This window comes from Macaca fascicularis, chromosome 12 (assembly GCF_037993035.2).
Source record: "Macaca fascicularis isolate 582-1 chromosome 12, T2T-MFA8v1.1".
Taxonomy (NCBI): domain Eukaryota; kingdom Metazoa; phylum Chordata; class Mammalia; order Primates; family Cercopithecidae; genus Macaca; species Macaca fascicularis.
The window spans coordinates 54986492-55012829 of NC_088386.1; the positions used below are offsets into that span (position 1 = coordinate 54986492).

The 26338-nt window shown below is 36.9% G+C and overlaps 1 protein-coding gene across 48 annotated transcripts in view; it reads right to left on the reverse strand.

Annotated features, from left to right (window-relative positions):
• The window catches only part of BAZ2B (bromodomain adjacent to zinc finger domain 2B), a 412036-nt gene that overhangs the window by 239905 nt on the left and 145793 nt on the right, over window positions 1-26338 (reverse strand). For all 48 annotated transcript variants that reach the window (XR_012421150.1, XR_012421149.1, XM_074009246.1 and 45 more), the window contains one exon: window positions 14541-14583. The gene's annotated coding sequence lies outside the window, so the exon portion shown is untranslated. The remainder of the gene's footprint in view (window positions 1-14540; window positions 14584-26338) is intronic.

Genomic DNA, 26338 nt, shown 5'->3' on the forward strand with positions numbered 1-26338 from the left:
GTGAGCCACTGCACTGAGCCAAAAGTCCTTACTATTAAACAAACAAAAGTTCTCATTATGGTCTACTATGTCCTGTATTTTCTGGTTGCTTACCTCAAACTGCAATTCTTGCCCTCTGTATGCCAGTCACATAGGCTTTTAGTTCTTTCCTTCAAAGTGCTATGTTCCCTTCCTATTTATCTGAGTAGTAACCTTAACTGGAGTTATTTTTCTTCAGATGCCTTTAAGTTACTGTCTAGGTTCCTTTCATTTCAGCCTGAAGATCTCCCATTAGGGCATTTCTTGTACGCAGGTTTACTAGCAACAGATTCCCTATCTAAAATATGCTCAAAGAGCAAAAGGAAACCCATAGACAAAAGAATGAAAGGAAACAAGGAAAACAATGTATGGACAAAATGAGAATATCAATAAAGAAACAGAAATTTCAAAAAGGAACCAAATAGAAATTACAGAGCTAAAAAGTATGATAGCTAAAATGAAAAATTCACTAGAGGGATTAACAGTAGATATGAGTAGGCAGAAGAAAAGAACCAGCAAACTTGAAGATAGGTCAATTGAGATTATTCAGTCTAAAGAATAGGAAGAAAACAGAGTGAACAAAAGTGAACAGAGGCTATGGAACCTGTAAGACACCATTAAGTGAACCAATATGCATTATGGATATGCCAAAAGGAGAAGACAGAGAGAAAGGAGTAGAAACAATGTTTGAAAAAATAATGGATGAAAACTTCCCAAATTTGAAGAAAGACGTGAATCTACATATCCATATCCAACAAGCTCAATGAACTTCAAGCAGGATAAATTCAAAGAGATCCACACAAAGACACATTATAATCAGCTATTGAAAGCCACAGAGAAAATCTTGAAGGCAGCAAGAGAAAGGCAACTTGTTATGTTCTTATGTACAAGGAATCTTCAATAAGATTAATAAGCCAGGTGTGCCGGCACCTAGTATCATAGTAAAAGACAAGCAGTGCAGCATAACAATAAAGACACAGGTTCCATGTCAAATGCCTAGGTCTGAATCCTAAACTTCACTAATTGCCATGTAACTCTGGGAAAATTCCTTAACTTCTCCATAGCTAAGTTTTCCCATCTATAAAATAAGAATAATGATACCTCCCCCTCACAAAGTTGTTTGGAGGATGAAATAAATTAAAGCTATAAATTCATGACAGGTTGCCTGGAACATAATTAATCACTCAAATGTTGACTATTACTTATTATTATCATTATCACTTTATAGAGGTTCTAAAAATTTTAATTCTTATTTCCTTGAATTTCCCATATTTCTGTGAAACAAACACTGACTATTGAGGAGGTATGACACAATAATAATCTTTTTGTTTGCAGAAGTAGTATGAATTGGTAAAATAATAAAAATTTATTTTATGTATGATAATGCTATCAGGCTAAATGTTCTATCACCTCCTTTAGCAAATCCTTTATTATCAGAGATACTAAGTAAAATAAGTGATCAATGAATATACTTTATTTTTTTCTTAAGCTTTGCCTCTGACAGAGATGCTTATCCTTTTGTGGTATGGACTTATGCTTTTTCTATAAACAAATAGCCCCAAATTATTATCATACCTAAAATCTTAACAAATCTTTTTTTTTTTTTTTTAGATGGGGTCTCGCTCTTTCACCAGGCTGGAGTGCAGTGGTGTGATCTCGGCTCACTGCAACCTCTTCCTCCTGGGTTTAAGTGATTCTCCTGCCTTAGCGTCCTGAGTAGCTGGAACTACAGGCACACGCCACCACGTCTAGCTAATTTTTGTATTTTTAGTAGAGACAAGGTTTCGCCATGTCGGCCAGGCTGGTCTTGATCCCTTGACCTCATGATCCACCTGCCTCGGCCTCCCAAAGTGCTGGGATTACAGGCATGCGCCACTGCACCGGGCCAACAATTCTTTAATATGAAACACTCAGTTGATGTACACATTTCGTCTTGTATTTTTAAATTGCCTGTTTGTTTGAATCTGGACTCAAATAAAATCTGTACATTGGATCTGGCTGATAATGACTCAAGTCTCTTTTAATCTCTAAATGCTCTAGCCAATCTTTTCTTTTTCCTTCCTTATTATTTTTAGCTCAAGAAACTAGGTTCTTTGCCTTTTAGAGTTTTCCACAGTCTGGATTTTCCTGACTCTATCCCCCTGGTGTAATTTAATATGTCCTTGTGTCTTTCTTATTTCCTGTAAATTAGGCTTTATCATATTTAGGTTGGTTTTTTTTTTTTTTTTTCTTTTGGCTGGACAGCCTCCTATGGGAGGTACATACTTTTGTTAGCAAGTACATAATTTCTTTCTTATGTAAAACAGTGATAATAATGGTGTCTAACTCTTAAAGTTAAGAGGATTAATTTACTACCGGTCAAATGTTTAGATTAGTACCTGGCACACAGTAAGGACTCCACTAACATTAGCTCTTATTATTACATTGCATATAGAGAATCAATAGGATTTGATACCAGCTTAGATATGAATTTGTGAAGAAGAAGCTGAAGATAACTCATATTTCTACCTTGAGTGGCTAAGTAGATGTTGATATCATTGACTAATACAGGGAATATATAAAGAGGAAAAGGTTTCTGGAAAATTAGAAGAAAATCAGTTCAAGTTTGAATAGGTTGAATTACATGTCTGTGGGATAACCAGGTACCAATCCTATATAGAGAGCTGCAAATGGAGGTTCTGCAATTTAAAAGAGAGGTCTGGGGAGCTACAGATAAGGATCAAATGACGAGCGGAAAGGGAACTTAATGAAGGTCACATTTATCACAAAAGACTACAAGACCTCTTTGAAGAATGGATTGGCTTTGGGTAAGGAGAGTTAGTAGCACTTCAAGAAAAGGAAATATGTGGAAAAAGACATTCTGACAAAATCGACAGTATATTTATATTTGTGGCTAAAGGAGCGCTTTGACTATAAAATAATGTGTGTTGGAAAGCACAGGGAAATTAATTTATGTAGATAGGGACAAGGCTACATTTAAATGGCTTTGAAATTCAGGAATAGGTAATGCAATTTAAGTAAGAAATAAGACACTGAAAAAGTTAGCAAGACAGCTGAACTCTGCTGTGGCAACATTATACAAAAACCTATCATAACAGAATATGAAAAGTAAAATGTACTTACTCTATTATTCGAGAGGATTTTAATTTATGCCAGTTTTATTTCCACTGAAGTTAAAAGGAATGTTGTCTAGGCACTGTAACTTTAGGCAACAGCCCCAAGGCGGAAAATGTTATCTTTAGTACCTTCCCATATCTCTTCCCAGTCCCTTCTCCTGCCTCTCCACTTCCCTGGTGAACCAATGTTCTCAATCTGCTCTAATATAAAAAACTACATTTTTGCAATGATGCAATGTCTTGTTCCCTGAAGTACTCTGGTTACATCTCCTTGCTCAGTTCTACTCTCCCAGGAAATCATTCATTCTCTGTCGCCCCTCTACAGATCTCAGCTAAGAAAAAAACAAAAATTGATTATCTAATTAAGGTAGTGCATACAACACTGTGAGTGATCAAAATCCTAGGAGATATTTAATTTCAAAAAGAGGAATCTGTTAACACCTATGAATTTCAAATTGTTAAAATATATACTATCTCTCTGTTTTCTGTACTACACATTCCAGTTACAAAGTAAAAGACAAAAAAAGTCACTAATTTTCCTTATATTACACTTTGCACACCAGCAAAGCCAAGTTTGCTGCATAGATATTTACTGGGTCACTACTAGGAAAAAGTACTGAGACAGACTCTAATGAAACTGCAAGGATGAATGAAATATAATCTATGCCTTTACTAGATTATAAGGAGTTTATAGCCTAATAGGTGAAACAACTGAACACACAATCATCACATAAGGTATATAAGGACTCTGTAACAATGTTTCTGAAACTTAACCTATGTATAAACCCCTTATGAAGACAGAAAAAAGGTTTTGTGAAACACCTTCCACCCACTGACTTATTATATTGTTACTGAAATACAGAAAAATAAAGCTATGGATAAGGATAAACTCTTCCTCTTGCTTCCAGATCTTCTTTCAAATACCAAAAGGATTTCCAAATAGGCACATAAAAGCTACAAACAACACAGTTCAAATACACAGTTCAAAAACTGTGTATTGTGTTCACGAATACAATGTTTTCGTGAAAATGTATCATTATAGTCAACATAAAAATGGTACTGACTGCTATTTCTCCATTATTTTTCAGTTACATTTTGGTTTGACATGCCTATAAGTCTAGTGATATGGTTTGGCTGTGTCCCCATCCAAATCTCATCTTGAATTGTAACTCCCACCATTCCCATGTCATGGGAGGAACCCAGTGGGAGGTGACTGAATTATGGGGGCAGGTCTTTCTTGCGATGTTCTCGTGATAGTGAGTGAGTCTCATGAGATCTGATGGTTTTAAAAACAGGAGTTTCCTTGCACAAGCTCTCTCTCTGCCTGCCACCATCCATGTGAGACGTGACTTCCTCCATCAGGATTGTGAGGTCTCCCCAGCCATGTGGAACTGTAAGTCCAATAAACCTCTTTCTTTTGTAAATTGCCCAGTCTCGGGTAATCAGCAGCGTGAAAATGAACTAATACATCTAGTATGCCCTAATGATTTAATATCATTTGTTTCTACTCAAATGACTGCAAAACTTTTAGTTCACTCTGATGTCATCAGGCTTCCACCTAATACAAGTGAACCACTTATAATATTAAGTCTATTGTTGTTCTTTTCTCATTAGACTAACATAATCATAGCCCTGAAAATACATGGTAGTAATTGGTTATAAGGTAGGCATGGCATACCACATGACCTAAGAATATGCTCACACTAATTTATTTTATATTAACATTGAAAATTTTAGCCCTTTCTCCCTGTGGAGAATACATTTGCACACTCAGGTTGATGTACCCCGTGTTGAAATAAATTGCTATAACAGAAATAACAAATCTGAAAGGCAGAAATGATAAGGAGATTAATTCCAACTGAAAAGGATCCAAAGGTTTTATGGAGGAGGTAACATTTGAAATGAACTGTGACACTTGAGTTTAGTGCCAAGTGTCTACGTTTTCTGAAATTTCCTTTCCATAAAGATGACACTGAAAATATAAAGCTACTAGAGTTTAGAAAAAAAGACACACAGGAAATATTCAGTGGTAAGGGGAGTGAGGACAAAAATCATGAATTTTATGAACAAAAGTTGACTGGTTTCTTTTGAGGAGAAAGAAAATCAGAGAATAAAATTGCAAGCATTAGGTGTGCTATTTGCAAAATCAACAGCATACTTTGCATGTTGTAAAGTTTACACATACTATCTTACATTTTGATGCAAATGTACCCATTGATGTAATGTTTTAAAATGCATTTAAAAATGCATTCACATAAGGACAGCTTCAGGAATATTTGTATCAGTTAAACTTTTTTTTAACATTCATGACACGCAAACTTTTGATACTATACAACAAAAACAATTTCCATTTTTGTCAAAATTCTTTCTCCTCCATGGTTTTTTCTGTGTATATTTATATAAAAAGAACAAAGAGGTTAAATATCACAAACCCATAACTCAGTGTACATCACCCATTTTTTCATCTCTAGTTTCTGCAGACTACAGTTATATTTTATCCACTCCCTTACGAACGTTTCTTACATCTCACAGCAGAAGTGTGCATTAGTGTTCTACAAAGTGTGAGTGGAAGAAAACAATTTACTAGCCAGATTAAATTTCAAGTCGCCTTAATTCAAGAAATATTTACCTAGTCTACATGCTAGACACTGCTGATTACAATAAGAAAACATCAAACCACAGCAGAAAACTGGTTTTCATTTTATATTCTCTGATGTTTCTATAATTATTCCTAGATCTGTAAAGTTTCTTTTTTTTTTTTTTTTTTTTTTGAGACGGAGTCTCGCTGTGTCTCCCAGGCTGGAGTGCAGTGGCGTGATCTCGGCTCACTGCAAGCTCCGCCTCCCGGGTTCACGCCATTCTCCGGCCTCAGCCTCCCAAGTAGCTGAGACTACAGGCGCCCGCCACCACGCCCGGCTAGTTTTTTGTATTTTTAGTAGAGACGGGGTTTCACCATGTTAGCCAGGATAGTCTCGATCTCCTGACCTCGTGATCCACCTGCCTCGGCCTCCCAAAGTGCTGGGATTACAGGCTTGAGCCACCGCGCCCAGCCTAAAGTTTCTTTTTTAAAGACAGATTTATTAAACAGTAGCTCATTTAGAATTTTCTGATAAATAAGAATCTATCTTTAAATCAAGGGATTGTGTAACATTACACATTTTGACTTGTTCAAAAGAAGTTAAACTTGAATCTGTGCAGCATGGTGTTATTTATACATGTGGCCACTCATACAGAGAACATCATGCATGCTTTTAGCTCCATTAATTGTTAAATGTTAAAACAGTACAACTTATGAGAAAATGCAGTACAAGTAAACAGAGGGTTTCTTTCATCCAAATATACATTTAGGAATAGCAATGGGAAATAGATTTATATGAAGTAACTTAAATGGCTGCTACATACTAATTTTGAAGATACTATTCAAAATATTCAGACTCTGTAAAACAAAATGTTTAAGACATACTTTATAACTTTACTGTACTACATTTAAAAATTTTAACACTTTTAGATTTGTTACTTGCTATAAAATATAGAAATTCTTAAAAAGATTTTCACTTCTGGTTTTATTACTGTTATATTTTACTACAGATATTTTAAAATTGACTATAACTCTACTTTGGGTATTAGAAAAGTGAAAAATAAAGGTCAGACAGTACACAGTAAACTTGTTCTGGAAATGACTATTTTTTGCGCTTTTCAGATAATGACTTAACTATTACTTACAACACATTAGGAAAGATATTTGACCTTTCCAAATCTGTTTGGGCATCTGTAAAATGTAATGATATGTCTTTTAAAATTGTTAAAGGTTCAAATAAGTACCTAGCATCTTAAAAGATTAGTGGATAAATAAATATTAGCTTTGTTCTTCATTCCTCAACACATTTATCAAAATATATTTATTAAAAATATTTAATGATAGTCGAGTACAGTGGCTCACACCTGTAACTTCCATGCTTTGGGAGGCCTAGGTGGAAGGATTGCTTGAGGCCAGGAGTTTGAGGTTACAGTGAGCTATGATTGTGCCACTGTAGTCCAGCCTGGGTGACAGAGCAAGACCCTGTTTCTAAAAATAAAAACATAACAAACAAACAAAAAAACCCACTAAAATTTAATGGAAAAGCAATAAATAATATTAAAATTATTTACAATAAAATAACTCATCACTAGGTATCTAGCACTTACTAAAGTTTTTAGTTTATAAATTCCTATAAGAGCTGACCATTAGGCTCATTTACTTCCTCAAATGTTGTATTTCAACAGTATTAAGCTAAGGCCAGGCATGGTGGCTCACGCCTGTAATCCCAGCACTTTGGGAGGCCAAGGCAGGCAGATTAGTTCAGGTCAAGAGTTCGAGACCAGCCTAAGCAACATGGTGAAACCCCAGCTCTACTAAAAATATAAAAATTAGCCGGGCATGGTGGCATGTGCCTGAAACCCCACCTACTCAGGAGGCTGAGGCAGAAGAACTGCTTGAACCTGGGAGGCGGAAGTTGCAGTGAGCCGAGATCGCATCACTGCACTCCAGCCTGGGCAACAGAGCGAGACTCTGTCTGAAAACACACAAACAACCAAACAAAAACTAAAACATCTACATGTCTCTGAACATATGTTCTTTCAAGTCTATACGCCTATTTCCTCTTTCTAGATTCTCTTCTACATTATACTTCAAAAATCTAGACCACATGTCTCACTCCTCTGTAAATGTTTCTTGATCCCCTGTGCTACACAGAATGAATCATTTCCCTTTCCATTCTTCTCCTAAAACTTCCAGGGCTGTCCCATCTTTTGGCTTCCCTGGGCTACACTGGATGAAGAGGGATTGTGTTGAACCACACATAAAATACAGTAGCACTGACGATAGCTGATGAGCTAAAAAACAAAAAACAAAAATCACACAAAAAAAATCTCATAATGTTTTGACAAAGTTTCCAAATTTGTGTTAGGCTGCACTGATAGCTGTCCTGGTTGCATGTGGCCCACAGGCCACAGGATGAACAAGCTTGACTTAAACCATGGAGACAGTAGAGTTCAAATAAAACAAGTGAGATGTTAAAAAAAAAAAAAAAAAAAAAAAAAGACATTTTAACAATGTCATAAACATTTTTTCTTTCTTTTTTTTTTTTTTTGAGATGGAGTCTTGTTGTGTAGCTCAGGCTGGAATGCAGGGGTGCAATCTCAGCTCACTGCAACCTCTGCCTCCCGGGTTCAAGCAATTCCCCTGCCTCAGCCTTCCGAGCAGCTGGGACTACAGGCATGTGCCACCATGCCTGGCTAATTTTTGTATTTTTAGTAGAGATGGGGTTTTGCCATGTTGGCCAAGCTGGTCTCAAACTCCAGACAAGTGATCTGCCCACCTTTGCCTGATCCACCCACCTCAGCCTCCCAAAGTGCTGGGATTACAGACATGAGCCACCACACCCAGCCACAATGGCATAAACATTCTTCGTCAAGCTATCTTGGTCTATCAGGATTAGTTTTGGCCACGAGTGACAGAAAGCCCAAAAGTGAATGGCTCATACAATACAGAGTTTTATCTCTGTCATGTCAAAGAAGTACAGGGATAGGCAGGCCAGTATGGACAGTGTAACATTGTTAGTAAGGATTTTCTTTCTTACTGTTGCTTTAAAAATCCATTCTCAGTATAGGGTTTCCACTCACAGTCCAATTATGCTCACAATTCAGCCAGCAAGGAGGAAGGGGCAAAAAAGAGGATGTGCACCCATTCCTTTAAGGACACATCCTGAAAGTTGCACACACTACTTCTGCCTATATATCTCTTGCCAAAGTTTAGTCAGATTACTATATCTAGCTGCAAGGGAGACTGGGGAAATGATGTTTTTATTCTAGGTAGTAATATACTGGAAAAAAAATTAGAAGAGGGGGGAAAATCAGTATTAAGGACAACTATCAATCATTGGCATACTTGGTTATATCTTCTCTGTGGTAGGTACCTGACATTTTAAATTTACTATCTAACACCAATATTTCTGACAGTATGTACACTATAACGTTATATAGCAATTCCTTCTAAACCTCAATTATTAAGTATTACTATTGGGAGAGATGTATCTCTACAAAATTTAAGTAATATTCATAATAAAATTACCAAGAAGAAAAATGGAAAAAAAAATTTTCTTATTTGAGGCAAGCTCTTCCTCTGTAGCCTAGGCTGGAGTACAATGGTACAATCTTGGCTTACTGCAGCTTTGAACTCCTGGACTCAAGCAATCCTCCCACCTCAGCTTCCCGAGTAGCTGGGACTACAGGCTTGAGCCACCATGCCTAGCTAATTTTGTTTATTATTTTGTAGAGACAAAGTCTCACTATGTTGCCCAGGTGGGTCTTTAACTCCAGGGCTCAAGCAATCCCCCATGTTGGGCTACCAAAGTGCTGGGATTACAGGAATGAGAGCAACTGTGCCCAACCAAGAAATTTTAATAAAAACAGAAAAAGTCACTTTATTTAAAAGGTTGCCGGCCGGGCGCAGGGGCTCACGCCTGTAATCCAGCACTTTGGGAGGCCGAGGTGGGCAGATCACGAGGTCAGGAGATGGAGACCATCCTGGCTAACATGGTGAAACCCCATCTTTACTAAAAATACAAAAAATTAGCTGGGCATGGCGGTGGGCGCCTGTAGTCCCAGCTACTCAGGAGGCTGAGACAGGAGAATGGTGTGAACCCGGGAGGCAGAACTGGCAGTGAGCCGAGATCGTGTCACTGCTCTCCAGCCTGGGTGACAGTGAGACTCAGACTCAAAAAAAAAAAAAAAAAAGATTGCCTTGTGACAGATTATTAAATATATAGTAAAATATTAAGTAAGAGTATTTGAAGATAAAATATAGCCACTCTAATAATGAAATTACATATAAACAAAACTGCATGTATATGAAACTGCACAAATACACTCAGAGAAGACAGAGGATTAAGGGAGATTTAAGAAAATAACCTCTGAATTATTTTATTATACTTTCTATAAATGCTGTTTAGACATCTTTAATCAAGTAAGAACTAATCACAAAACAGAACAGTAAAAATTCTAACAGGATAAAGCAAAGTCAGGTTAGTCCAAGTTCTCAAATCATGTGATTTTAAACAAGTAACTTTACAGATATTGATGAGTATGATGAGAGTAAGAAAAATGTAGTATGTGCCATCTTTTGTGCTAAGTGCTTTATGAGCAATGTTTCATTTAATATTCCAGACATAATAATATTATCCCTACTCTAGAAAAAATTGGGTCTTAGACTAAGAAATTGACTCAGGATCACAACAGCTACAGAAGTAGCAGAACACAAACAAAAACAAAGGTTTTTCTAACCCTAAGTCCATGTCCTTAACTATTATGTGCACTACTTTCCCTCAAGCTCTCTAAACCTTGATTTTCTCACCCATTACATAAGGGGAATGCACAGTACTCTAAACTATTCTATAGTTCATTCCGGTTTTTTAAGATGTTGCCATTCTAGTTGTCTGTCTAGTTGTCTAGTTGTCACTCCCTTTTCCTCAAATAAAAGAACATTAACAGGTCTAATTGGCCTCCTTGCTGAAACTTGCTGAAAGTCAATAAAGTTATCACTAATATACATAATGTAGAAATCTATTTATTAAAACAGACAAAATGGCCACAATTTGTAAGTAAGGTAAATTTGAATGTTTAGGATATATCACTGATCTTTATGGTTGATTTCACGTCCCTTGTGTATCTGTAAAGGAGTAAGCCATAAAGTTCTATCAGGAAGAGGGAGGAAAGCTAAAAAAAACTGAATTTAAATTTCATAATCCTTTTAAATTCAAATAATGCATCGTTTTATAGATGAAGATACTGAGGCACAAAGAGGCTGACTTGCTGGAAGTCACACCACTAGTATACAGTGACATTAGTACTTGAACTCTATTGGTTCTAAAATCTAAGCTCTTTTCTATCCACCCTGCTTCCTGTGGTTAAATTATATTAATTTATTAATATCCTTATTTCAATTTTAACATAAGAACACTAAAGATAGTAATTGATTTAGCACTTTCTGCTTTATCATGAATGTCAACAAACATTTGCTGAATATAGTAAGAAGATGTGTATTAAAATAAGTATCTTAAATACAATTATGTTATCAGTAACACTGGAGTAATAAAAATTAAGCATTACCAAATTATTAGGAACAGAGAACTAGGCTGATTAGGGAACACCTCAGGGAGATGATTATATGTGGATATGCTATTAGAGAGAAAGTTTGATTTCACCAGAAGAAATTATTTTTAAGTGTGAAAATAAAAACAATATTCTAGGTAAAGAGAATAACATGAATGTAAGTGTGGAGCCAAAACGTGTATCCAAGGTAGGGAACGTAGTCCACATTAGGTAGAGTATACCATTCTTATTCTTGAATAATAGAAAATATGCTGAAGACAGCCTGGGCACAGTGGCTCACTCCTGTAATCCCAGCACTTTGAGAGGCCAAGGTGGGTGTATCACTTGAGTCAGGAGTTCGAGGCCAGCCTGGCCAACATGGTAAAACCCTGTCTCTGCTAAAAATACAAAAATTAGCTGGGCATGGTGGCGCGTGCCTGTAATCCCAGCTACTTGGGAGGCTGAGGCAGAAGAATCATCTGAACCCAGGAGGCAGAGGTTGCAGTGAGCCAAGATTGCACCGCTGCACTCCAGCCTGGGCAACAGAGTGAGACTCTGTCTCAAAAAAAAAAAAAAAAAAAGGAAACAAAGAAAGAAAAGAAAATATGCTGAAGACAAACTGAGGAAGGATCTTAAATACCAAGTTAGAAGGTCTGGATTTGATCACACAGAAAATGACAAGCCACCACACGTTTTCTTTTTTTTTCTTTTTTCTTTTGAGACGGGAGTCTCGCTCTGTAGCCCAGGCTGGAGTGCAGTGGCGCGATCTCAGCTCACTGCAAGCTCCGCCTCCTGGGTTTACGCCATTCTCCTGCCTCAGCCTCCCGAGTAGCTGGGACTACAGGCGCCCGCCACCTCGACCGGCTAGTTTTTTGTATTTTTTTTTAGTAGAGACGGGGTTTCACCATGTTAGCCAGGATGGTCTCGATCTTCTGACCTCGTGATCTGCCCGTCTCGGCCTCCCAAAGTGCTGGGATTACAGGCTTGAGCCACCGCGCCCGGCCGCCACCACACGTTTTCAAGTAGAGAAATAAAAGGAACCGAGCAATGCTTTAATCAGATTAAACTGGGAGTTGTGTACAAGTTTCAATGGAATTGATAATGGCCAGGAAGAAGGGAGATCAGTTAAAAGGTTTTGACATTTATATACATTGTGACATCAAAGAAAAAAACAGAAATTCTCCTGACTTCTGAAAATTTTGATTAAAACATATATAAAGTGTATATTACATAATATATAAATAGCTACTACACTTCAGCTCTGAAACAGCCCATAATATAATCCCCCTCTCTAACCATAACATTTTACCTTTAGTTCTTACTATGTCATCTCATTATACCAGTTTATGTATCTATGACTAGTCTCCTGACCTCTCTACTTCCTTTGGATAAATCAGCCCTTTCCTGGCCTCATTTTATTCCAGCCACATGGTAAACATACATTTGAACTACTCTCTCACTAGTACTCTCAACCTGAATCAATGTTGAAATCCACCCTCTTTCCTTAACTCAAAGGGCTGGCAAAAGCCTCATAACAGTGACATAACAAAGTTAAGGTTTCTAGTATCAGTCACTTATGAACCTCTCAAATGAACACTTCTTACTCTTTAACTGATATTTAACATCTAATAATATTAAATATCACTTCTCTTCCTGAAATTCTTGGATTTTGATCAGTTGCAATTAATTACTCTCTTAATATTACCCTAAAAATAAACTGTGGGAAAAAAATTTAAAACAAAAATAAGCTGTGGGAGTCAGCATTTTTCAGTTTTAAAAAAGGTTTCATTTAATGCTAATGTTAACTTCTTTGGTTGTAAAGCACTAGATGCTGAACAGAAGGTTTCTATAGAAATATGTCAATATTTTCTTATGAAATATTCAGTTGGGGCAATAAAGTTCTAATTAAGAAAAAATAAACAAGGAAAGAGCTACAGATCAAACAAAGCTAAAATGCTGCCTTAGGAAAATGAATAAATATGCTGTAAGTATTAGTAGACAAAATTATGATGATAAAGCCTTTAAAAATAAAATTTCTCTCTAGCCTCTGCAAAATGTTAAACTTAACAAATGAACCAGTTTAAAAAAAAATGATTGAACATAAATACAAACATTATCTATATGTGAATTTATACTTCTAATAATGCTTCTGGATTTAATGAGTTAAATTAAAACAGAGTTAAAGAAGCAGCAGGATCATGGAGTAAATAATTTAGTACAAATTTATCTGTTATTTAAGAGAATTTTTTTTAAATGATATAACGTTCATGATTGTAATTCAGATTTTATCACTTAGAATTTTCTAATGTGGATAAAGGCCCTGGTAAAGTTTTTCTTTAGGTAATATATGTCCTTATACACAACAGAAATTAACACTTAAAATTAAAAAGTATCAGTTCCTTAAGAGAACCATCTTTATCAAAAAATGCTCCATATCTGGAAGACTCTACAAATCCTATAAATATCAATAAGAAATTTAAGCAAGATGCCTAAAAACTCTACCAAGGCTATATATATGTGGTGTGTGTGTGTGTATATATTATATATATATATATATTTTTTTTTTTTTAGACCAAGTCTCTCTATTGCCCAGGTTGGAATGCAGTGGGCACAATCTCAGCTCACTGCAACCTCCAACTCCCAGGTTCAAGTGATTCTCCTGCCTCAGCCTCCCGAGTAGCTGGGATTACAGGTGTGTGCCACCATGCCCAGCTATTTTTGTATTTTAGTAGAGACGGGGTTTTGCCATGTTGGCCAGGCTAGTCTCAAACTCCCGACCTCAGGTGATCCACCCACCTCGGCCTCCCAAAGTGCTGGGATTACAGGCGTGAGCCACCACGCCCAGCCTACCAATGCTACATTTTCATAATCTTTCCTTAATAATTCATTACAATCTCAAGTAATTTACTTTTATATGTATTTCCTAATGTGGAATCACCTTAACCTTTCTGCCATTTTTCAGTAAAACTAAAAACTCAAAACAGATGACATTCAGAGTTTAACTCACACTGAAATAATTTAGTATATTTAGGCCTATAATTTCAGTTGTAAATTAAAAGTAATTTTCATTTTAAATGTTTTTTAAATCCTTTAAAGCAATATTTTAAAAGTATTTAAGTAACTAGCTAGAAGTATAAGATATGATCCATTTAAAATGTTAACACTCAACTGGCTAGCAAAAGAAATAATAATTTCAAATTATAAATGTTTTCTAGGTCAATTCTCATTCTCAGAGAAAACCAAACTTCCTTAAAAGCTTAACTATCATTTTGGTCTTACTGTGATCAATGTGGTCAATCTTGTGACATCACTGTTGGGAAACCTGCAATAGGAAAACAGAATTAGCAATCAGCTGAAGCATACTTAAGAAATTTCAGAAACTAAAAAGTTTGTTCAAAATTTGTGTCTTTCTTGATGCCATAAGTCATACTGAAATTAACCTACAGTATCAGGGTCCATATAATTAGCATGACAAAAATAAGCACAAAAGGACTGGAGTTTATTTATAGATCATTATTTATTATAGTATGGCAGGTCATGGTTTTGTTTATAATCACCAACACCCTAGGGTGAACATAACATATTAAAAAATAAACTATAGGACATTTGGGTTACAAGTTTTATTTGTCTTCAAGACAAATAAAAATGTACTAAGAAGAGCAAAACAATATCTTAAATATGTCACAAACTGAAGACAATTAGGTATTATTTATAAATACTTTTCTGTCTATGATTATCAGTACAGATGAGAACCAAAATGTCATCTACTTAATACTGGAGACATTACCACAAGCTAATGTTTATGAATAGTGACAAAATTATCAAAAGATTGAAAATATCACTGGGAATAATTCAGAAGAGGAAAAAAATATTTCCTAAGCTATAAATGGCTTCCAGTTTATCCCTGTGAAATCTAAATTTTTAGAATTTTGTTGTTGTTTTTTCAAGACAGGGTCTCACTCTCACCCAGGCTGGAGTGCAGTGGTGCGATCTTGGCTCCCTGCAACCTCTGCCTCATGGGTTCAAGCGATTCTTGTGCCTCAGCCTCCTGTGTAGCTGGGACTACAAGTGTGCACCACCACACCCAGCTAACTTTTTGTATATTTAGTAGAGACAGGGTTTCACTATGTTGGCCAGCCTGGTCTCGAACTCCTGGCCTCAAGTGATCCACCTACTTTGACCTCCCAAAGTGCTGGGATTACAGGCAAGAGCCACCGCACCCGGCCTGGAAATTTCTTTATTAACAAGTCTAATTTGAGATGAGCCCTGAAACGTTTAGTGTTAAAAAGTAAGACATGGTTATGGCATTTTAAGGTTCCTAATGGGCTTTCAGGTGTTATTTCATCAGATCCTCGTAACGATTCCTTCAAAGGGGCAGGAAAGAGATATTCCTTATTATAGACTCCAGGAAAACAGAATTTAGAAATGATACATGACTTGTCTAAACACAAAGAACTGAGTTTTTCCTGGTTTCTCTTTTACCTCTGACCTTTCACCTAGTCCACCCTACCAACTACTCTTCCTCACTCTGTTCTTAATTCAAAAACTATTACTGCCAGTTACCTTACTAGTTCATGATTACTGGCTCTCCTATATTACCATTATAGCCTCCCTACTTCTTTTTTTTTTTTTTCCTGCCTCAGCCTCCTGAGTAGCTGGGACTACAGGTGTGTATCACTACACCTTGCTAATTTTTTTTCTTTCTTTCTTTCTTTTTTTTTTTCTGGAGAGACAGGGTCTCACCATGTTGCCCAGGCTGGTCTCAAACTCCCGGTCTCAAGTACCTACATCTGTTCTTAAAGCAAGTAAATCAAATCACATCATTCCCTTATTCAAAACCGTACAATGGCGTTAGCAGCTCTTAGAATAAAACCCACAATGCTTACTATCATGACCTCATAGGCCCTCTGTTACCTTGTGCCCTGACTGCATTTCCTGTTTCTACCATGTTCCAGTCACAAGCACCCTTTTGATAATCCCCAAACATATCAAATTTGTTCCACTTCAGGGCCTTGACACTTGCTCTTCCCTCTGCCCTCTTCATAGGACTGGTTTTCTCACTTCAATCAGGTCTCATAGCAAATGCCACCTCCTCAGAGAGGCCTTTCTTTACCACCAGAGGCTGCTGTCAGCTTTAACTTCCTGAAGGAACATATAGTACCTGGAACCCAATAGCTAATTAGCTGCTGAATGAATGAGTGAACAAGTACTTATCAAGTTCCTACTACATCCAGCATTATGTCAAGAGCTACAAAGGAGCCAAAAGAAAATTTAAGTAGAAACTCTTGCAAGAATTACTACCTATTTAAAGAAAATATGCCATAACAACTTGGTATGCGTTTTTAAGTCACTGCAAGAAGCATTTGGGAAGCTTAAAAAAAAAAGCAAGGCAGGGGGTGATGGGAAAGCGGGGGTAGTGAATTAAAGGTGTACGATAATGAAGGTCTGGATAGTGAAGATGAGAAAACGCAGAGGGAATGGGAAACCCAAATCTTAAATGGTGAAACCAGAAGGCTTCATGCTAAACTAAGTATTAGGAACAAGGACAGCAAAAGAGTGAAAGATTACATCAAAGGTTCCCACTAACATAATGAAAGAAATCTGCAGTGGTAGGGTGGGGTGACTTTTGTTTAGAACAGTAGGACAGGCCAGTGTTACCAGAGGCCATTCAAATGAAGATACTTCCCACCAGCAGGTAGAAATTTAGAAGAGTCCAAGATTTGAAAATCGGTTACATAAAAGTACAGTTCAAGCCAAGACTGTGGGTGAGTTCACCAAGGGAATATGGAGAAAAAACAGAACAGCCAGCATAATTTGGCAGAGACCTGTAAGTAGGGCCCATGGGAAATAAGAAGTAGAATTGCAGGGTTTTTTGTTTTGTTTAAGTTCAAGAAGTAGAGACATAGAAAATACAATGAATAAAGGCACATGAAGAAAGATTTCCAAAGAGAAAAACATATTGAACAGTTTTAGAGGGGTAAAAATGTTAGAGGGGTAAAAGAAGATAAGACAGGAAACATTCTCTTTAAACTAACCTTCTCTACCCCTATCATACCAAATCAGATCAGAAGGCAGTTACAGGTGCGGGTGGTTCACGCCTGTAAACCCAGCACTTTGGGAGGCTGAGGCAAGCAGATGGCTTGAGCCCATGAGTTCAAAACCAGCCTGGGCAACATGGTGAAACCCTCTCTCTACAAAACATAGAAAAATTGGCAAGGCATGGTGGCACATGCCTGTAGTCCCACCCAGCTACTCATGAGTCTGAGGTAGGAGGATGACCTGAGCCCAGGGAGGTCAAGGCTGCAGCGAGCTCACTCTATCTTGGGTGAAGGAGTAACCCTGTCTAAAAGAAAAAAAAAAAAAAAAAGAAGGTGGCCACGTAGATAAAATACATTATTCTCTCTGTATCCAAAAAACTGCTTTCAAGGACCTACTTGCCTAACATTAAGCTCTCAACTTTAATCAATGCAAAAATAAGTCTTTTGATGGTAACAGAGTCAATACAAGAAGTCTTGTGAAGGAAAAAACTACTTCTATAAAACCCTGTGATTCAAAACAGGTATTAAAACTATTGTAAACAGTTACACTCAAACTATGCATATCTGAATAAAAGATAAATTCCATTTTACTTTTGATTTTTTGGAAAAATTTTAAGTTAATTAAGGATAGATCTACAGTTAAAATATATACAGTTTACTTAAAGTACTAAAGCTCATAGGATAAAAAACTAGTAAAGGCATTCCTTCCTCATGATAGCAATTTTTATACATGACTCACTAGGTACTTGCAATTGCATGAGGAAAAAAACACGTGAAATTAAAACGACACTAGAGGATGAAGCCAGACTAATCTTAAAGCTGCTCATAAAAATCCTAAGTGGCTTTTACGAGCAAAAGGTAATTCTTTCAAATCATTTCAAAACTAAGAAACGTATTCAAATTACACATATAAAAAGTAATGTTACATTTTATGAAAACATAATTCAACTAATGTATTGGTTATATGCTACTTCTCTACAAGTCACTGTTTTAGTAAATATGCACAGAGAAAAATCTCAATAATGTTAACCCCCAGAAAACATCTACAAGTATTACCCACCTACCAATGTGGGAAAAGAATTTTAAGTCATGATATGCAATCCTATGAGTATTTTTCTAGCAATCAGCATGTACTATCTTTATTTTTCTTCATGCTCTGCCCCAAAACAAAGTCTTTCTTTATGTACTCAATTTTAACATACTCAAGTTTTAACCTTTCCTTGACAATACTACATACCTACAAACTATGGATAACTACAATACTACATACCTACAAAGGATGGACATTCATCCATACCTACCTCAGTAAAAGGAATCAATGAAATAAATGAATAGAATATCTATCTGCTTTTTCTCACTTTGCTCAATCTTAACACAGAAGTAATGCTGATTAATCCTGAAATTTGTTTGTAATCAACACAAAATATTTAATCATTCATTTATATATCAGGTTGATTTTTTGTGTGTGCTCTATGCTCTTTTCAAGGTATGGTTATACAATAAAAAAATTATTTTCAAAATTTATATATGAAAAATAATCTCACAAATCATGTGCTATTTGTAGATGTATCAGTGTTGTTATCTTAGATTATAGACCATGGACATGGAGAAGTTAAGGACTGTCTTTATCATTCTCTTTTTAAAGTGTCAACTGTACATATTTTGGCATTTATTTTTAAGGTTTAACAATATTTTTATAGAACAACTTTTTTTTTTTTTTTTTGAGATGGAGTCTTGCTCTGTCACTCAGGCTAGAGTGCAGTGGTGTGATCTCGGCTCACTGCAATCTCCGCCTCCCAGGTTCAAGCGATTCTCCTGCCTCACCCTCCCGAGTAGGTGGGATTACAGGCACCTGCCACCACACCCGGCTAATTTTTGTACTTTTAGTAGAGACAGGGTTTCCCATCTTGGCCAGGCTGGTCTCAAACTCCTGACCTCATGATCCACCCACCTTGGCCTCCCAAAGTGCTGGGATTACAGGCGTGAGCCACCACGCCCGGCTAAAACCCTAACTTGCTAATCATTTCAAATACTGACTTTTTAAATTTGAAGATTATTATTCAGTAGGGAAAAAAAAATCACAGGCTTAGGATATAAGCAATACTTTTTTGGCAGGAGGGGAGGATACTTGAAAATAATAGAAAATTATATACTGGGAAACTGGTGACAATGTGATCTATCCAGGGTTGTGCAACAGAACTTTCTGCAATGAAGGGAATGTTCAGTGCCTTTGCTGTCCAATATATACCTGCTATGATTTGGATATGGTTTGTTTGTACCCACCAAATCTCATGTTGAAATTTTATCCCCAGTGTGATATTGCAGGAAAGTGGGGCATAGGTAGGGTGTTTGGGTCATGGGGGTGGATCCCTCATGAATGGTTTGGTGCTGCTCTGGCAGTAATGAGTGAGTTCTTGCTTGAAGACTTGATTGGTTCTTAGGGAATGGGTTAGTTCCTGTGAGACTGAGTTGTTATAAAGCCAAGAGACCTTTGGGTTTGGTCCCTCTCACCCATGCCAGCTTCCCCTTTGACGTTCTCCACCATATTTTGATGCAGCCTTCATGAGAAGCTGAGCTGATGACAGCACCATGCCTCTTGTACAGCCTGCAGAACTGTTAGCTTAATAAACCTCTTTTCTTTATAAACTACACAGCTTTAAGTATTCCTTCATAGCAACTAAGACAGTAGCCTATAGCGAAATGTGGCTACTGAGCACTTGTAATATTGCTGGTGTTACTAAGGAACTAACTTTTAAATATTATTTAGTTTTAATTACTCAAATTTAAATAGCCACGTGTGGCTTATGGCTACCATATCAGATGGTACTACTATGTATTTCAGAAGCCATATCTGGACTGAACCATAAATGGTCCTCCTAAATATTTGAAAAATTGTTTTCTCCATTTTTTATAACTGGAAAAAGAAAACCTCAGTTCTATTTGGTAGGATATGTACATTTCAATAAAAGTGCTCCAAGTTGGGAGGAGAGGAATTCTTACATCTTCAAATGTCTTTCAAATTTATGTTTGGGGAAATGGGTTTATTTTACCATAGAATCTTTAATGTATAATAGAGCTTCTGTGGGAAACGAATCTTGGGTTTTGGAGAACTGAGTTTTTAACCTCTTCAGATTGCATCATTATTGCTTGGTATTTAAAAGCTGCAATTTGCTTTACATTGGTCAGCTGGGCAGAATTGCTTTACTTTGTTTTCTCATGTACTATTATGACTGAAACTAACTTTGCATTTCCATAAATTACTGAGAGGTATCAATAATTACACTATCCTTTCTGCAAAAAACTGGCATTCCATCAAAAAGCATTTCATTCTTCATTTGCATCACTTGTCTTTATTGTTCTGTGTGACTGAAACTTCTCTAAAAAAAGGTATAATTCCCATAGGTTGAATCACAAAATTTTCAGACAGCTTACAAAAGCCTTATTATATGAAGTTTAGCGAGAGCTGAGATGACAACTTCTTTGTTTTGCTGGTGATAAAAAACCACAGAAATGAAGCACAACTGGCTATTAGACTGTGTAAATTTAAAAACACACACACACATAAGCTGCCTGTTTTCCCACACTTTACCACTCTATTCTTTCAAGACTGGTTAGCACTTCTCAACATCTTTACTCACTCCCTCTTAAGTTTCCATTTTAGAGCCACAAATGGGCTTCCAGTAGAGGAAGGAGGTAGTAGCACTGCCAACTGCTATTGAAACATTCTTGAGGTTAATGTATACACAATATCCAAAAGTGAACCAATCACTTGGGTGAAGTAATACAATGAAGTTTCATTTGAGAAAAATTATGTTTTGTTTTAGTTATATATACTTTTATTTCTCTAACTATAAGTTTTTAGGGAATTCAATTCAAATTGTAGCAACCCACAGACAGCTTTACGTTAAACCTTTAGGAATTAATATTAAGTTAAAGCACATTGTCTGATTATAGAAATTTTTAGTTTTTTATATCAAAATTAGAGTCCATTTTGGTCCTGCCCACAAATGCCAAATTGACAGATAATTTGACCCTCACAAGATTGCTTTTTTACAAAAATATCACTCGAATAAGCCAGCAATCAAGACAGACATAAGGTAACAGTTTTACAAAGTTTTCAAGCACCATAGCTAAAGAACAGACATGATGCTATCCCAACCCACATCTTCAAAAATCAATTTCAGACTATGGCTGTGAAGACTGGAAAAATAATCATGCACTCTAATAATACAGAGATCAAAGAAATATTTAGTCAGATCAAATAACTGAAGTTGTCACTAATAAATATTAAGTTTCAGAAAATTTGTATTTTACTCTTTTATTCAAAGAACACTGCTATGAATATTTAGAGAAATTAAATAATGATTACTGCTCTTGGTTTTTCCTAGAACTTAGAATAATTTCATCACAAACAAAAAATTTGGTCTAATGTTTTCAACAGGGACTACATAACCCTGGTCCTTACACAGAATTTTGGCATATATTCATTATGTACTTTAGGCAATCTATCAGTACTTCTTCAGTTTGCAATACTGTAATTATTGACTTCACAAGGGATATTGTGGTTTAGTTAATTACATTTGTAACATTTTTTGAGGGTCACGGATGAAAGAGGGGTGTAAGGCATACATACAATTAATTTATATGTACTTGGTGAAAAAATGCCACTTAAAAATATTTAACAGCAACAACATGGATGAACCTTAAAGACATTATATGCTAAGTAAAATAAGCCAGTCAAGGACAAATACAGTATGATTCTGCATATATACGGTACCTAGAACAGTCAAATTCATAGAGACAGAAAGTAAAATGATAATTACCAGGGACTAGGGGAAGGAGGAGTGGGAGTTATTATTTAATGGGTACAGAGTTTCAGTTTGAGAAGATGAAAAAAGTAATGGTTGTGCAACAATATGAATAAATATACTTAATGCCACTGAATACGCTTTAAAATGGCTAAAATGGTAAATTTAATGTTATGTATATTTTACTACAATTAAAAAAAACTTAACAAGTGTGAAAATCAGAATATGAATCACAATCCAATTTTAACATTTTCTGATTCACTCATTAAGACATGAATCGAATCATTCTTTTGTTCATTCAGTAAATATTTATCAAATGATTTCAATGTGGCAGATACTGTGTTAGACCTGGTAGTATAGCAGTCAACAAGACGAAGGCTGTGCTTCAGCGAAGTTACATTTTCGCAGTAGAGACCTACAATATCATTTTTGCAAACTATCCTTCTTATAGTGGTAAGTACTACACTGAAGGGTAAAGAGGTGAAATGATGGCAAGGATATATCTCTGAGAAGATAATTACCCTGCTAATGAAGTAAAAAGGAAGACTCTAGATAGAACAGAAGTGCCAAGGCCCTGAGGGGAGAAGGCCTGGTGTTTTCAAAAAATGACAAGAATGCCCAGGGCTAGTGCAGAGTAAGATAGGGGGTAGGAGAGCAAGGCAGAGGCCATAGAAGGCCTGGAAAGCAACAGTAAATACTCTAGATGTTATTCCACATGTGCTGAAAGCCATATGGGATGTTATGACTATGGGAATGATGTGATTCGATTAAAAAAAAAAACCAGCAACACTCTAACCACTGCATATGGAATAATCTTGGGGATATGGGACAGAAAGGAGAATCAAAACACAGTGACCAGTCAAGCAACTATAGTAACTCAGGTAGAAAAAAGAAGACTATCATGGTAGCCATATTGGTGGTGAAAAAAGTAATTATTTTTTATATTTGGTTGCTGATGACTAAACAAGAAAAAAAAAACCCAACATAATTAAGGATGATTCCAAGGTTTTGGTGAGGTCAACTGGGTAAATGACATTGCCAAATTTTGAGATAAAGAACAATGGGATAGAAATAGGATTGCTGGTGGTGGTAGTGGTAATAGTAGTAAGGAACCAAGAGTGTGATCTTAACAAAGTTAAGTACTCAAGTAAAGAGTTTCAGGAAAGACAACATGACAAAGTATGACAAATGCTGCTGGGAAAACAACATGAGGGCTGAGAAATGACCACTGGATTTAGCAAGATAAATTATTTTTTGAGACAGAATCTCACTCTGTCACCCACGCTGGAGTGAAGTGGCACAATCTTGGCTCATTGCAACCTCCGCCTCGTGAGTTCAAGTGATTCTCCTGCCTCAGCCCCCCAAGTAGCTGCGATTAGAGGTGTGCGCCACCACACCCAGCTAATTTTTGTAATTTTAGTAGAGACGGGGTTTAACCATGTTGGCCAGGCTGGTCTCGAACTGCTGACCTCAGATGATCCACCTGCCTCGGCCTCCCAAAGTGCTGGGATTACAGGCGTGAGCCACCATGCCGGCCTCAAGATAAATTTCACTGGTGTCTATGACAAGAATGTTGTCAGTGAAGTGGTAAGGACAAAAGAATGAATACAGTAAAAAGCAGAGAAAGTGAGATGAGGATATGAAAGCAGCATATATGGACAACTCTGACGGAGTTTTGCTCTGAAGGGTGAAAAGAAATGGTACTATACCTGGAGGGGGAGTGGAGTCTTCAAAGTTATTTTTGTATTAAAATGGGAGACAGTATAACACATATGCTGATGAGATGATCGAGAGAGAGAAAAAATGATGGCAAAAATTGCAGAAGCAAAATCAGTGATTACTAAGCATCTAATAAATGCTTAAGGCCAGACATGGTGGTTCACACCTGTAATCCCAGCCCTTTGGGAGGCAGAGGTAGGCAGATCACGAGGTCAGAGGAGTTCAAGATCAGCTTGACCAATATGGTGAAACCCCATCTCTACCAAAAATACAAAAATTAGCCAGACGTTGTGGTGCGCCTGTAGTCCCAGCTAGTTGGGAGGCTGAGGCAGGAGAATCGCTTGAACCAGGGAGGGCAAGGTTGTAGTGAGCTGAGATTGCCCCACTGCATTCCAGCCCGGGCAACAGAGTGAGACTCTGTCTCAAAAAAAAAAAAAAAAAAGAAAAGAAAAGAAAAGAAAAAGAAAGAAAGCTTATATCTGTCCTTGCTGCTGGAAATACAAAGGTAATAAATATAAGACATGAAACTAATTGAAGGATTCTATGGAAACTATGTTGAAAATCATGAAGGGAAATACCACAAATAGATAATTAAAAAATCATTTAGAAACAATATTATTTTGTAATAGGCTGCCATGTTAAAAATATTACATAAAGCAATGTTGACACATGTGTTTTTTTGTTTGTTTGTTTTTTGTTTTTTTGAGACAGAGTTTCGCTCTTGTTGCCCAGTCTGGAGTGCAATGGCTCGATCTGGGTTCACAGCAACCTCCGCCTCCTGGGTTCAAGCGATTCTCCTGCCTCCGCCTTCCAAGTAGTTGACATTGTATTTTTATTAGAGATGGTGTTTCTCCATGTTGGTCAGGCTGGTCTCGAACTCTGACTTCAGGTGATTCGCCCACCTCAGCCTCCCAAAGTGCTGGGATTAGAGGTGTGACCCACCACACCCGGCAATGTTGACGTATCTTATGATGTGACAGCCATGTCCTTCTAAGCTATATACGTGCAGTTGAACAGTATAAAAATGTCATGTACAGCCTTTGATTTAATTAATCACAGTTGGATTTAGATGAATCAACCTTAGACAAAAAGCAAAGCCTGCAATTTAAGAAAATATCTCCACTGTGCTTCCCCTTCTCCCTCTGCAGTGTTGACCCATTTCCATTTTTGAATTTTCATTATCCCTGAATTCTATAATTTACCACCTAACAGGCCATTCATATATCAATCATTTACATTAATTTTCCTTATTTCCAGAGTACCCTTCCCTTTGCTTATTTAACTATTTGCCACTTGTTCTCTTGTCTCCTTAAAAAAGTTAAGAATTTGAAAGTTAGAAAGACTACTAATTACATATTTGTGTAATATATATAAGTTACTCAAACACACATTTGCATTTTTAACTTTCCCCCCTCTAATTATAAGATCCTTTTAAACCTTTTGTAATTTTGTATCTTTTACTGTTCTAAAATAAGATGTGAGGTAAAATACTAAGGTACGTAATATACAGAATAAAACGCAAACTAAGGAAATGGAGAAAGAAATAGGATGAGGTTAAGAATAAGGATGGAATTAAAAATGTAATCAGGGGCCAGGCATGGTGGCTAATACCTATAATCCCAGCACTTTGGGAAGCCAAGGCAAGTGGATCACCTGAGGTCAGGAATTTCAGACCATCCTGGCCAACATGATGAGACCTTGTTTCTACTAAATATACAAAAATTAGCCAGGCATGGTGGTGTGTGCCTATAGTCCCAGCTACTTGGGAGGCTGAGGCAGGAGAAACGCTTGAACCCAGGAGGCAGAGGTTGCAGTGAGCCGAGATAGCACCACTGCACTCCAGCCTGGGAGACAGAGCGAGACCCAGTCTCAAAGAAAAAAAGAAAAAAAATCATTTAACAAGACCCTGTAGCCTTTGTTACTGAGGGGACCTATAAATACATGGCTTTTAGTTTCCTGGTCATCAGTGCAAAGAAGAAATGGCTGTCATATACAGCTTTTATTTGTTTATATCACTTACAGTATTCATAAGGTAAAAATAAATCATTTTCTTGAAAGAAGCACAGTTTTTTGTTACTGAGACCTGAGGTAAGTCATTCTGCTGAATTGTCAAAAATACTCCAGTAAAGAAAATGTGGCACATATACACCATGGAATACTAAGCAGCCATAAAAAAGGATGAGTTCGTGTCCTTTGTAGGGACATGGATGCAGCTGGAAACCATTCTCAGCAAACTATTGCAAGAACAGAAAATCAAACACCACATGTTCTCACTCATAGGTGGGAACTGAACATTGAGATCACTTGGATTCTGGAAGGGGAATATCACACACCGGGGCCTATTATGGGGAGGGGGGAAGGGGAGGGATGGCATTAGGAGTTATACCTGATGTAAATGACAAGTTGATGGGTGCTGATGAGTTGATGGGTGCAGCACACCAACATGGCACAAGTATATACATGTAACAAACCTGCACATTGTTCACATGTACTCTAGAACTTAAAGTATAAT